The 11,362-nt window shown below is 44.1% G+C and overlaps 1 long non-coding RNA gene across 1 annotated transcript; it reads left to right on the forward strand.

Annotated features, from left to right (window-relative positions):
- The first annotated feature begins 3,551 nt into the window (after positions 1 to 3,551).
- On the forward strand, positions 3,552 to 10,674 carry LOC134476740 (uncharacterized). Its single transcript, XR_010048545.1, has 3 exons — positions 3,552 to 3,986; positions 5,319 to 5,429; positions 10,040 to 10,674. It is a non-coding gene; the product is annotated as an uncharacterized LOC134476740 (long non-coding RNA).
- The last annotated feature ends 688 nt before the right edge of the window (positions 10,675 to 11,362 follow it).

An 11,362-nucleotide genomic window follows, 5' to 3' on the forward strand; every position in this document is an offset into this window, starting at 1 on the left:
GTTTCCCCTCTACTTTCAAAAGAAGCTGAATCGATCCTCTGTCACAGACTCCACCGCCCTTGTGCATTACAAATGGAGGCCCCAGATGTGTTTCACTCTGTGGAAAATACTCCCATTGCCAATTAATACCAACTGAAGAAAGACAGGTGTAAATTTTGTAAAACCAAAAATGCATCTCATTTCCCAAGGAACTATTTCAGCAACTAAAAGATGAATGTGCTGAACATAACTTGTCTTTACCACCAATTCTATCGTGTTAAAGAAGAACATACTCTCACTGCAGACCCTAATACCATAAAACCCCCACCAAAACACTTATTTCCCTGCAGAAGGCATCTAATTTGTTTTTTCAATATTTGATATTCTCATATCAATATTTTCTTAGAAATGGATAGATATTGACACAGTCCAGGGATGCTGTTTTTGCAAGAAGCAAAAAATCATTTTATCTCAGAGGTTTTCTTCCAAACGTTTGTTGCAATATACGTTTTTAGAGATAAGTCTTATTATTCTGAAATATGATTTGGACAAGCAGCAGATGGACAGCACATCATTAGTTTAATTCTTGTGCTCCTTCATGTTGTCTAAAGGGAAGACCTTGTTAACTGACTGCTATATGTATCATAAACTCTAAAATACAAAAGGTGGTGACATCACACCCATCTTCCTGGCCAGTTGTCTCCAAATCTGGAGATAGATAATATTTCTAGGAACTCCAAAGGCAGTGTCCTTATTTGGACAACGTAGACCTGTCCTCAAGTACAATAACCTTGTAGACAGCCTTCTGGCTCTCTCAATACCTACCTCTTCCTCCAGTGGGACCCTCAATCCATCCCAGCCACCTGCAAGCATCCCGTGCCCTGCTGGCTCAGGTTTCCTTCTCTGGACCCCCTGCTCAAAGTACTGAGCTCTAAGAAAATGTCTTTCTGTGTTTGTTTCAGCCTTAGTGGTACACATTTGTCTGCCTTGGGTCTTTCTTCTAGGACTGTTCTTGTTCCTTATGATCAAGTTTAGTAAGTGTATTAGACTGAGTCCCTCTCAAATAAAGTATTTACATTAGAAAGAATCTTCTGTGATTTACTCTTATAGGGAAAACCAGGATAGTGAATTACAGGCTCCACACTCTAGCAGGTGGAAGAGATTTTGATGACAAAAGAATTCCAGTTGCTTCAACTGTAGAAACAATGGTGTTGTGATATTTTTGAAGGACACACTTTCCTTAGCAGGGAACAGGGAACATTTGGTAGCAGTGACTATAGCAGTGATTACAGCTATTAAAGGTAAGACGCTCTTGGACACAAAGGACTTATTTTAGATAGACAGATAAATAACATCAACTCTCTGGGCCACAGTGTGACATCTGATGTTTCCAGAAGAAAAGGACAATTCATATGTCCAACAATGTCTAAGCAAACACATGCTAGTGAGAGATATTTGAGGAGTGTGGAAAAAGAAAATTGACCAATGGGGAAGTTTCCAGGCACTCCTAATACGTATCCCTTCTGAGATAATTTCTTGTATGAGTTCTCTATAAGGACTTATTAGCTGGAAAGCTCTATTAAAAAATAATCTTTAACCTTTTCTTTGTAGGGGTGGGATAAGGGACAGATCTATGAAATCATTATTTTTAATGTAAAGATACTGTAACTGAGTAACTAATATAGGTAGAAAATTCTAGAAAATTCTGGAAATTTCTTTTGTAGCTCAAGAGCTTTTTTTGTAAGATATTTTTGGTATTTTTTTAAGAAATCAGTAAAAATACTTTAAGCCTTGTTTTTCTCAGTACTTAGGTGGATCTCAGAGTTTCCTACTTCACTTTACAGTGAAGAAAAAAGGATTATTTTAGTTCATGGTGTGTGTTATGAATATCATTGTATCTAATAGGAGTTGAAAGCTTCTTTGTGAGAAATCTGTGAGTTTTTGTAGCCTCAGTGTTGGTGAGGATAGTGTTCCCTGGCAAAAAGTCACAATTTGCACTTTGCAAATATAAACAAAACCAGTACAGAAATAATAGGTCCCAGGACCAAGGAACAAAAATAACACACACACACACATACACAAATGAGAGTAAGTCGGGCACTTGACTGATGTAGCAATTTATGACTCTCATTTGCTGCACTGGAAACTGATGGTTTGGGAACCAGACAGAAGCCTCCTGGTCACGTCATGTAACTGGTGAGGCTCTCTACATTAAGTTGCTTGTTTTAAGCGCCTTGGAGACGCGATACCCATGCATTCTCAATAAAACTAAATCTTGTAATGTGCCGGGTCAATTGTGGAGCAGAAAAAACATTGCGTTTGTTAAACAAGCTTCCAGCTCTCCAGGCTGTTGTAACAGCCTGGAAGTGAGGGCTGTATTTTAATCAGACTACTTGTGCTGCTGAACACAGCCTGGTTTTGGTTACTCTGTTGACATCTGCTCCCGTCTTCTGATGTTCTCTGTATTCTCCCATTCACAACTGAAATATTTCCAAATGAATGCAAATTTAATGTGTCTGGTTTCAAAGACACGGAGAAATGATGTGGAGGCGTAAGGACTCCTGTCTCCTGCAAGAAAAGTTATGGTTATTTTCCTCAATGGGGTGTAAAACATACACCATTAAGTTTCAGGAGCGTATGATACTGGCAAACTGAATCAAGATGATCCCTCCCCTAGTTAGCCTGTTTTGGCTACTGTAGAGCCCTGGGTGTTCCAGAATTACCAGTATGAACTGTCACCTCTGTTTCGTTTTTGTGTTGTGGATGTAAGTGGGCACACACTGAATATTTACATTCCTTCCATACACTGTAGTGTAAAGGGAGGCTCTGATCTGTCACATTTTCGAGCCAGTTGGAAGGTTGATCTGTTGCTGGTGGGGCTGTTGTGTCCCCAAACATGTAGCTCCAGAAGAGCCTGCAGTTCCTGCCAATTCTCACTCTGTTACGCATCCTCAGCACAGCTGCCAGCACCGGAAGACTGGCAGAGCGCTCTGGGCTGCCACAGCAAAAGTCATGACGATTATGACTATGGCTATGATTGTGTTCAGTGCTGGGAAGGAAGCCGGGGCCTCGGGCATGCTAGGCAAGACTCTACCCCTGAGCTACGCCCTCAGCCCAGAATTTCAATTTTGAAAAAGCCCAATGCTGTAATGCTTTGTCTTTTACCTTCTACATCAGCTATAAGAAAAAGCCTCACACGCCCTTTCTTACCTTCGTCAGACCTGCAGAAACAGTACGAGGACATGCGCTGAGCGGGGTGCTTGACAACACTCAAGGGGAGAGGGGACGGGGGGGGGCACACAGGTGACATTTTAAAGGAGGGGTGAGAAGGGGAGGGGAAGAAATGGAAACAGAATGAAGATGTGCCATGTCCATCTGTCAGCTTCCCACGGGGCATGTGGTCATTGTGTGCTGCAGATATGTCCCAGTGGAAATAAGGATTTGAAACAGAAATTAAAAAGATAATACAGTATGAATTGTTTGAAATGTGCAAGAAGAGATTCAAAGCAGTACTCCAGGGGGCAGCTCCCTGTTCCTCTGTTCGCGTGACTGCGTGAGACGTTGGGAAGAGGAGCCCTGCTCTTTGCCAGCGCTTCTCCATGCTCGGCATCGTCCTCTGCGATTGGGCTGGAGTTGCTGGGCAGCAGTGACCTGACCACTGGGCACGCTGCCATCTGCCAGCTTCTCAAGGACCAGGGCTGTGCCTTTCCCCTCCTGGTACCCAAGGACACAGCACAGGGTCTCTAAACGGCAGCTGCTCGCGAGGCCGCTGCAGGAATGGTATAGCCTCTGCTTACCGGCTGCCCGTCTTTTCCTGAGCTGTTCTCTGGGCACAGGTCACAGGAGCTGAAGTTGGCCACAGGGAGGCCTCGGAAGGGCTGTACGGGCAGGTGACTGGGCCATGAGCTGGAGTACATGGCCTGGGGGACTTTCCCAAGGTCAACCCAGGAGATGGGTTTCTAGGACCTTTCCGAGGTGCAGGTCTGGGCCAGCACTGCAGTTGTAGGGTAAGAAACCAATGGCCTTCTCCCCTGCTTTCCTTTCCTCTCCCCTCTATTCTGGCCCCCTCTCCTCTTCTCTCCCCTCTTCTCCCTTCCCCCCAGTTCCCTTTCCTCCTCTGAGCAGTTACTTGCTACCCATATTTCAGAGCTCCATCCCTTCTGAATCCCAAAGAACCGCTGCATAAAGTTGGATACTAAAATCCAAGAGGCCCGGAGACAGAGGATTATTTGAGTGGCTATTAATGAGGCTATTATTTTGAAATCCTTGAAAGAGCTCCTACGACCACTTGACTGAGAGCCTAGCACAATTCCAGATGGCAGCTCTACCCTCTGTTGTACTGTTCTTTCCTGCCATCTCCATCTTTTCTTTTGCTCATGAAATTTTCTTTTATTGTTGTCTGCTCTGACATGCAAGATTTCTGAAATGGCACCAGGGCAATGGTGGGAGCTCCGTCTACAGTACACACAGGGCAGGGGAAGGAGGATGTCTGAGGAAAAGGAGCAGGTGCAGTAGGGAAGTTAGAGCTATCATGTACTTTTGTTTTCTGCTTGACCTAAGATCTCTCTGTAGAGCTCACTTTCCCCCCACCCTTCCACTTTTTTCCCTACCTTTAATAAATGTGAAACTTTGCCACTATTTAAAAAAAAGAATGATGCACAGGCCACCTCCACACTGGAAACAGCCTGTACCTGGGGAGTCAGTGCCATTCACAGACTGCAGGGAGAGAGAACAGTGCTGACCAGCAAACAGGCCCAGTCTGGGGACCAGTGCCTGCACAGGCTCCGCCAGACTGGGAACAGCCAGACCCTAGCCCCTTCCAGTGTGTGAGCTGGCAAACAAAGAGTACCGATCCCTGCCTCCACCCAAAAGCAACCAGCTGATCTGCAGAAACACAGGCTGTGATGAGAGCCGTGGAGGTGAAATGCAATTGGATGCCTGTGATGCTCTGGTTTCTCACTAACATTGCAGGTCTAGGCCAGTGGTCTGATCATGGGTTCAGAGCATAGCGGTACGCAGTGTGGCATTTGGGGGGATCTCCTTCTGAGGGCTGCAGCCATTGTTGGTTCCCTATGGTCTTGTTTTGAGTTGTATCATTTCCATTGTTTTGTTGGGTTGGGTTTTATTCTCTTTTGTTTTGTTTGATTATGTTAAAGCTAATGGCGGGAGAAGTTGTTTCAAGGGTGGCAGTATACATTATGGTAGCAATTTTGGCTTTACTATTGGTTTGTTTTGAGATCCTTTCTTGCGATCATTGTTTTGTTTTTGTTATTTCCATTCTATTCTATTTGAATTTTACTATGTCTGAAGTTCTCTGCAGCTATTTTTCTTTTAATCAGTTCCAGGGATCGAACTCATGACTGCCTGCTTGCAAGGCAGGCGCTTATGCCTCTGAGCTAAATCCCCAGCCCCAGCCTGCAGCTATTTTGAAGACATCAAAAGGCATTATGGTAACTACTGTTGATTTCATAATGTTTTGAAGTCCTGTATCTCTCGCACTGTTTTGTTTTGATTGGTTTTATTCTGTTTAATCCTCTTTAAAATAAAAAAAAAATTTAAATAAAAGGAAGGAAGCTGGTCTGGTCTGTGGGAGCAGAGGACAAGCCTATGGCAGTAGGTCCCCAGCAGCACTGCATTTGTTTTGTGGAGGGAAATATGTCACTATTGTACCCTGGGGCTTAGGGTTCTCCAGTGAGGGCACTAAAATTTCTCTCCATCAGCATATCCAAAAGAGTGACCGTAAAAGGAGGGATGGGAGAGGCAGAGTCAAGGGCTGGAGTTTGTTCTCAGTGGCCCTGGTCCTGCCACTGGAGTTGTTTGTCCTTCAGGAACAGCCTGGCCCATGACTTTATGCTGGGGATCAGTCAAGAGCCTTACAACAGGCCTCAGTCCAGAGCCTTGTTGGGGAGCTTCCTCCTCATGTGCCTGCACTGTAGCTAAATTTGGGAAAAGTCAGGCACATTTTCCATCAAAAATACTACTGGGAAGGAAGGGGAAGCAGTTGCATGACAGCCTGGTGTCATTTTGTCAAGCATGCAATAGTTTAAGGTAGAACGTAGATTACGGGGTGCAGAACAAGTCCCTTTGGCTGGACTGGTGGAGAGATGAGAAGAGAGCCACCTGGTGAACAGAACGTGGGGACTGAGGCCACCCCTCCATAGGAGGCCCAAGGTCATGAGAGAGCAGCAGGCAGACAGACTGACCTCTGGGAATCCAGGGTGGAGCGGGTGGTGGGGTGACCATGGCCTGTGTCCACCCCATGGCAAGGGCCACCCCAGTGAATAAAGCAGAAGGCCTGAAGCGAGTCATCCACTGACCCAACGATGAGGACATCCCTGGAGAAAGGAGGCCTTATTTCACTTGTGGTCAATTGGGCTTTCTAGCTATAAAAGTCCTGTATTTAATGGAAAATACATAAAAGAAAATATTCCAAAACTGTAAATATTCAAACAACAATTAAAAAGAACTCGCGAGTAACATTTAAACACATTTGCATCATATTAATTAATTTAACAAAAGTTTTAAAGAACACTGAGAAGTAGCCAGCTGTGTACTAAGCACTCAGAGAGCCACTGTTGACAAGATCAATATGGTCACATGTTCAGTCATAAACAATTTCATGTCTTGTGTTTTTCAGGTTATAAGATGCTTTTTGCACTCAATTCTAATTCAGTGACAATTATCTGTCATCAATAAATATTCCCTTATGATATATTTGATAATACCTGCATATTATTTTATCATTTTACTCAGATAATTTAACTAAAGCCCTATTGTTAGACCTCTCGGTTATTAAATTTCTCCCTTTTTATTTTCAGAATGTGTTGAAATGAACATCCATGAATGTTTCTATTGGATTTTGTTTATTTAATACCAGAATTAGTCATCTTAACAGCTTTGCAAATGTTTCAAATCATTTACTCAGTGTATTCAAATGTAGCTGTTTATGAATTAGTGATGTTATTAGAATTAAGTATTTTGTTTCAAGCAGCACACTTTTTATATCTGCTTTCTCTGCTGAGTTGGTTAATTACTGGCCATTGTTGTAGCTCTCTCTGTGTGCACCAGTTGTCCTTTGCACACATTTGTATTTTTTCTTTACAGTTTCTGCTTCTTTTGTCATGCTTAGGAAACCTTTATGTATTACTTACTTTCTTGTTGCTACTACAAAATATCTGATACTTACAGGTTAAAGGAGGAAGGTTTGTTTTAGCTCACAGCTTATAGAGGTTTCACTCTATGGTCAGCTGGCTCCAACGGAGAACAGCAAGGTAGAAGGACATCGCAGAGGAGAAGCAGTGAACCTTCCTTTCCCTTTTCATTCCATTCAGACTGTAAGCCTATTGGTTGGTGCCACCCACACTCATTGTGGGCCTCCTGTTATGCACACCATGAACTATGCTACACCAGCCAGTGGACTAACCTAGGCACCACACACCCAAATCCAGTATTCATGCTCACGAATCAGCCACCTGCCTAAAGCCCCCACCTATGAGTACCTGAAGCTTTGGCGGGGGCATCTAGGTACAGTATAAGCCATAATACCTTCCCTTCTCATAAAGGAATCATACAAATTGCTCCATTTTCTTCTTTAATGGTTGTATATTAAATACTTATATCTCCAATCCTTCTGAAATTTCTTTTGATGTAATCCACAAGTTGATTCTCTTACTTTATTGTGCCAGAGATAGATCCAAGGGCCATAAGCATGCTAGGAAAGCACTCTACTACAAAGCTACCCAATCCCCAGCTCCTAAATCTTTTTGTCTTCTGAATAATCATGCACAATTTAGTAATAAATACAGAATGCATTGTAGGATGTATGCACAACTTAGGAATAAATGTACTATATGTGTTTATTATATTTTGCAATTTTTGGTAAAATCTATCTGTTCCTCACTAAATGGACTTGCTTCTTTATCATGTCATATTGTGTTTTTGGGGTCTACTTTTAAACATTGTATTCTCATTTACTGATTTTTCCATCCTTGAAATAATATTATATTAGTTTAGCTATTGTAACTTTATAATTTGTTTTGTACCTGGCACCACAAGTCCGCTTGTCTGTCATCTAAAGTCTATTAGTGGATCGCTTATCTGTTCAGTGTTCCTCATTGTTCAATCTCTTAGTCTGGATTTTGGTAAATTTAGTTCTTTCACCCTGGGCAGCCTGGAACCCTAGGAAGCACCTGCTCCTAGGGCCTTGGGTGTCTTGGCCTGGCTCTTGGCTACTGAGAATTGTTACAAAGTTGGCACCTGAGGTGACATTGCTGACCGTTTCTAGATGAGGTTGACTTGGAGACTCCTGAAAGCACCTGGGAAAGGGGACCAGCAGTGTTTGTCATCAGTGAGCGCTAGGCTTCTCCTAGTATTCCTGAAGGGTTACTTGAATTCCTTTGTCTCCTACAAACCCTGTCCAAGAACCGTGATGCCATAGGCTCACAGAGTCATAGCCAGGGCAGGAGGCCCTGGAAGACGCATGTCAGTGTCTTGGGTTGGTATTTTCTCCTCTGGCTTCTTTTACTTTACACATGCCTCTATTTTTAGAACAGGATGAATGGCATTCACAGCCTCCACTTTTCAAGGCTCAGACAGTGGGGCACCTGCTTGATGAGGTGCCCATATTCCCAGGCATGTGCTGACTCTGCTAATGACACTGTCCCAGTGACTTCTCTGCTCTGTTCCATCATTTTGATCCGTTGCCAAATTCCTGGGCTTGACACAGGTAAAGAGATGATTCACACGATTCCCAGCTTGGTTTTGAATACATATATACTTATGTATAGAGCAGTGAAGTTGTGTAGCATGCCCAGCGTGACTCAGTGTTGTTTCTGGGTCTCAGAACACTGAAGTTAGTTGTGCTAATGGTTTGCTCTGGAGCCCCCTCTCCAAGGTGAGCCGGGCCCCCTCTTGCTGGCACATCTGGGCAAGGATGCAGTGTGTTCTGAGATACCCTCTCCACCCAGCAGGTGCCATGTGCACAGCAGCCCCGGGGCCCGGAGGGCACAGCAGATGGACAGTCAGCCACAAGGCAATAGCCATCACCTCCAGCCCTCTGGGAGGCTGAGTCAGGAAGATCATAAGTTTGAGCCCACCCTGGGCAGTTTAGTAAGACCCTGCATCACAATAAAAAAAGGCCTGAGAACACCTCAGTGTGAAGGCCCTGGGGTCAATCCTCGGTATCACAAATGTTAAATAAATAAATAAATAATCAAAATAAAAGTGTAACTCCAGCTTGTCTTGTTGGTCCTTGTGATACAGTTGGAAACAACAGAGAATGAGTCTTTTTGTCTAACATCACCTGGCTGGCTAAGAATTTTCCAGAAATATTGAATGCCTTTCCCATTCCCCTCATGGCACCAACTCTTCCATTCAGTCCCTGCTCCCTCCTTTAATGTCTTGTTTACCTGATGGCAGGTGAGGTCAGTGAGACTGAACTTAGCTGCTAGAAAATAATCTCCTTGTTTTGACAGGAAAAGTCTGGGCTCCTCTTTACATCTTATTTTCTACAAATGCCATGGCATTTATCTCCCAGAGAGGGGCTGTTACATCTCTCGAGTTCACCATATCTCTTAAATAAAACCCTTTATCTGTGGAGAGAGCCCATGCCAGGTCCGGACTCTGCTGTTGAATTTTTCTTTCTTCCTTTTTCGATGGAAGGAGAGGACTTCATTTCAGTCCTTTGAGGGTATTTGTTCAGCTCCCTTATGGCAGGACAGCGGAGGAGACCACTGATGAGAGTGACTTGTATGAAACTGTTAGGGGCATGCGCGCGCGCGCACGCGCGCGCGCACACATACACACACACACACACACACTACTGATGGCCTTGAGGCTGTGTTCCTCTTCCTTTGAAAGTCATCTGAAAACTCCGCTTCTATGTGAGCTTATTTGAATTCAGGTGAAGTGTAAGACAGTGGGTGAGGGGTGGCCGTGGAGTACTGTCCTGAACTGAAGCCTCTTGTCCCCTCTTTGGGACTTGAAAGTCACACATACATCTTGATAAGCAGCATCAGCTGTCTTATATTGTCATTCACTCTGTAAATGCTTCTTTCCACAGACAAGGCTTGCTGTGCTTCAGATGTGGGAATGACTGAGCCTCTCCTCAAAGCACAACTTTTGACTTGAAAAAAGGCTACGTGGTGGACACAGAGGACTGAGCCTCCTGGGGCTACTGTCCCCCCCGGGACACCTGCTCTCCTCCTGGGCCATTTCACTCACTCACGGAGTGGGTGGGGAAGAGAACAAGGAGTTGAACTTCAGTTACCCCTGAGATCTTTGCTTTTATTAGAAACCAGAAAATCCTCTTAAGCCGTGCTCATCTCTTCTCGTCCGGTTCTGAAAATGCACAGGACCCTTGCTTCTTCCAGCGGGTGACTGGACCCACATCAGGGGAATCTAACACCATAACCGCAGCTCCCCATTCTGACCCTCACGCTGCTGCATGAACTCTCTCCTCTCGCCTCATCTCCCTGGCAAACAAAACTGACCACCGGAAGGGACTTGCCATCCATCGAAGTCAGCATCTAGGGAAGGAAGAGAGCCTTGGACAAGGTGGCTAATTTTGTCATCCATATTGAACAGCACATCACTCTGGAGTGACACTGCCCCGGGGGCAAGGGGTGGGTATTTCACCTTGATGCCTTAAATGTCCACCTCCAAAATTCAATAAATTTCAATTCTCTGTCACTTAAAGATATTTGTGAGCAAGTTAAGACTCCTTAAGCACTGTGGCTGGGCCCTGGGGGGTAGCTCAGGGTAGAGCTCTAGCATGCTTGAGGCCCTGGGTTCCATCTCTAGCACCACAAGGGGAAAAGTGAGACCAGGGCAGGGGAAGAAGAAACAATTGCTGTTGGATATTCGGGTCTTATAATATGATTTTAATATCAATCTATCTCTTTAGGAGAGAAGCAAATATTTCTTTACTAAAATTCTTTATTTACTTTTCTTTTATATATATTTTTTCTGAGATTAATATGCATCATATATATATATATATATTTTTTTTTTCTTGCTTACCATGCTGGATGTTCCAATGTTGGGTTCAGAAATTCTGAACAATGGGTCAACTCTGTGTCCTTTTCAGAGAGAGACAGAGACAGAGACAGAGACAGAGAGACTATTTGAATCACCAAATGATTCTGTATGGCATCTGTAGGAGGAAACTCATCTGCATGTCCAGAGTGTAAGTCAGGACTCCAAATGCATTTAATTAAGAGCATTCACTGCTTCTGCTTGTTTTTAATTTTGCCAAAATTCTAGGTGACCCAGGAGAACTGTTACTCTTCAGGTATTAAAGATCCCATTGTCCCAGCACTTAGCTACCCCTCTGAGCCCTCAGCCTGGAGAGACCCTGAGAAACACCCTTCCAGAGCCAGCCCTG

Source organism: Cavia porcellus, unplaced genomic scaffold (assembly GCF_034190915.1).
Source record: "Cavia porcellus strain 051 isolate PalLab524CR breed Dunkin Hartley unplaced genomic scaffold, mCavPor4.1 scaffold_7, whole genome shotgun sequence".
In the NCBI taxonomy this organism is placed as follows: domain Eukaryota; kingdom Metazoa; phylum Chordata; class Mammalia; order Rodentia; family Caviidae; genus Cavia; species Cavia porcellus.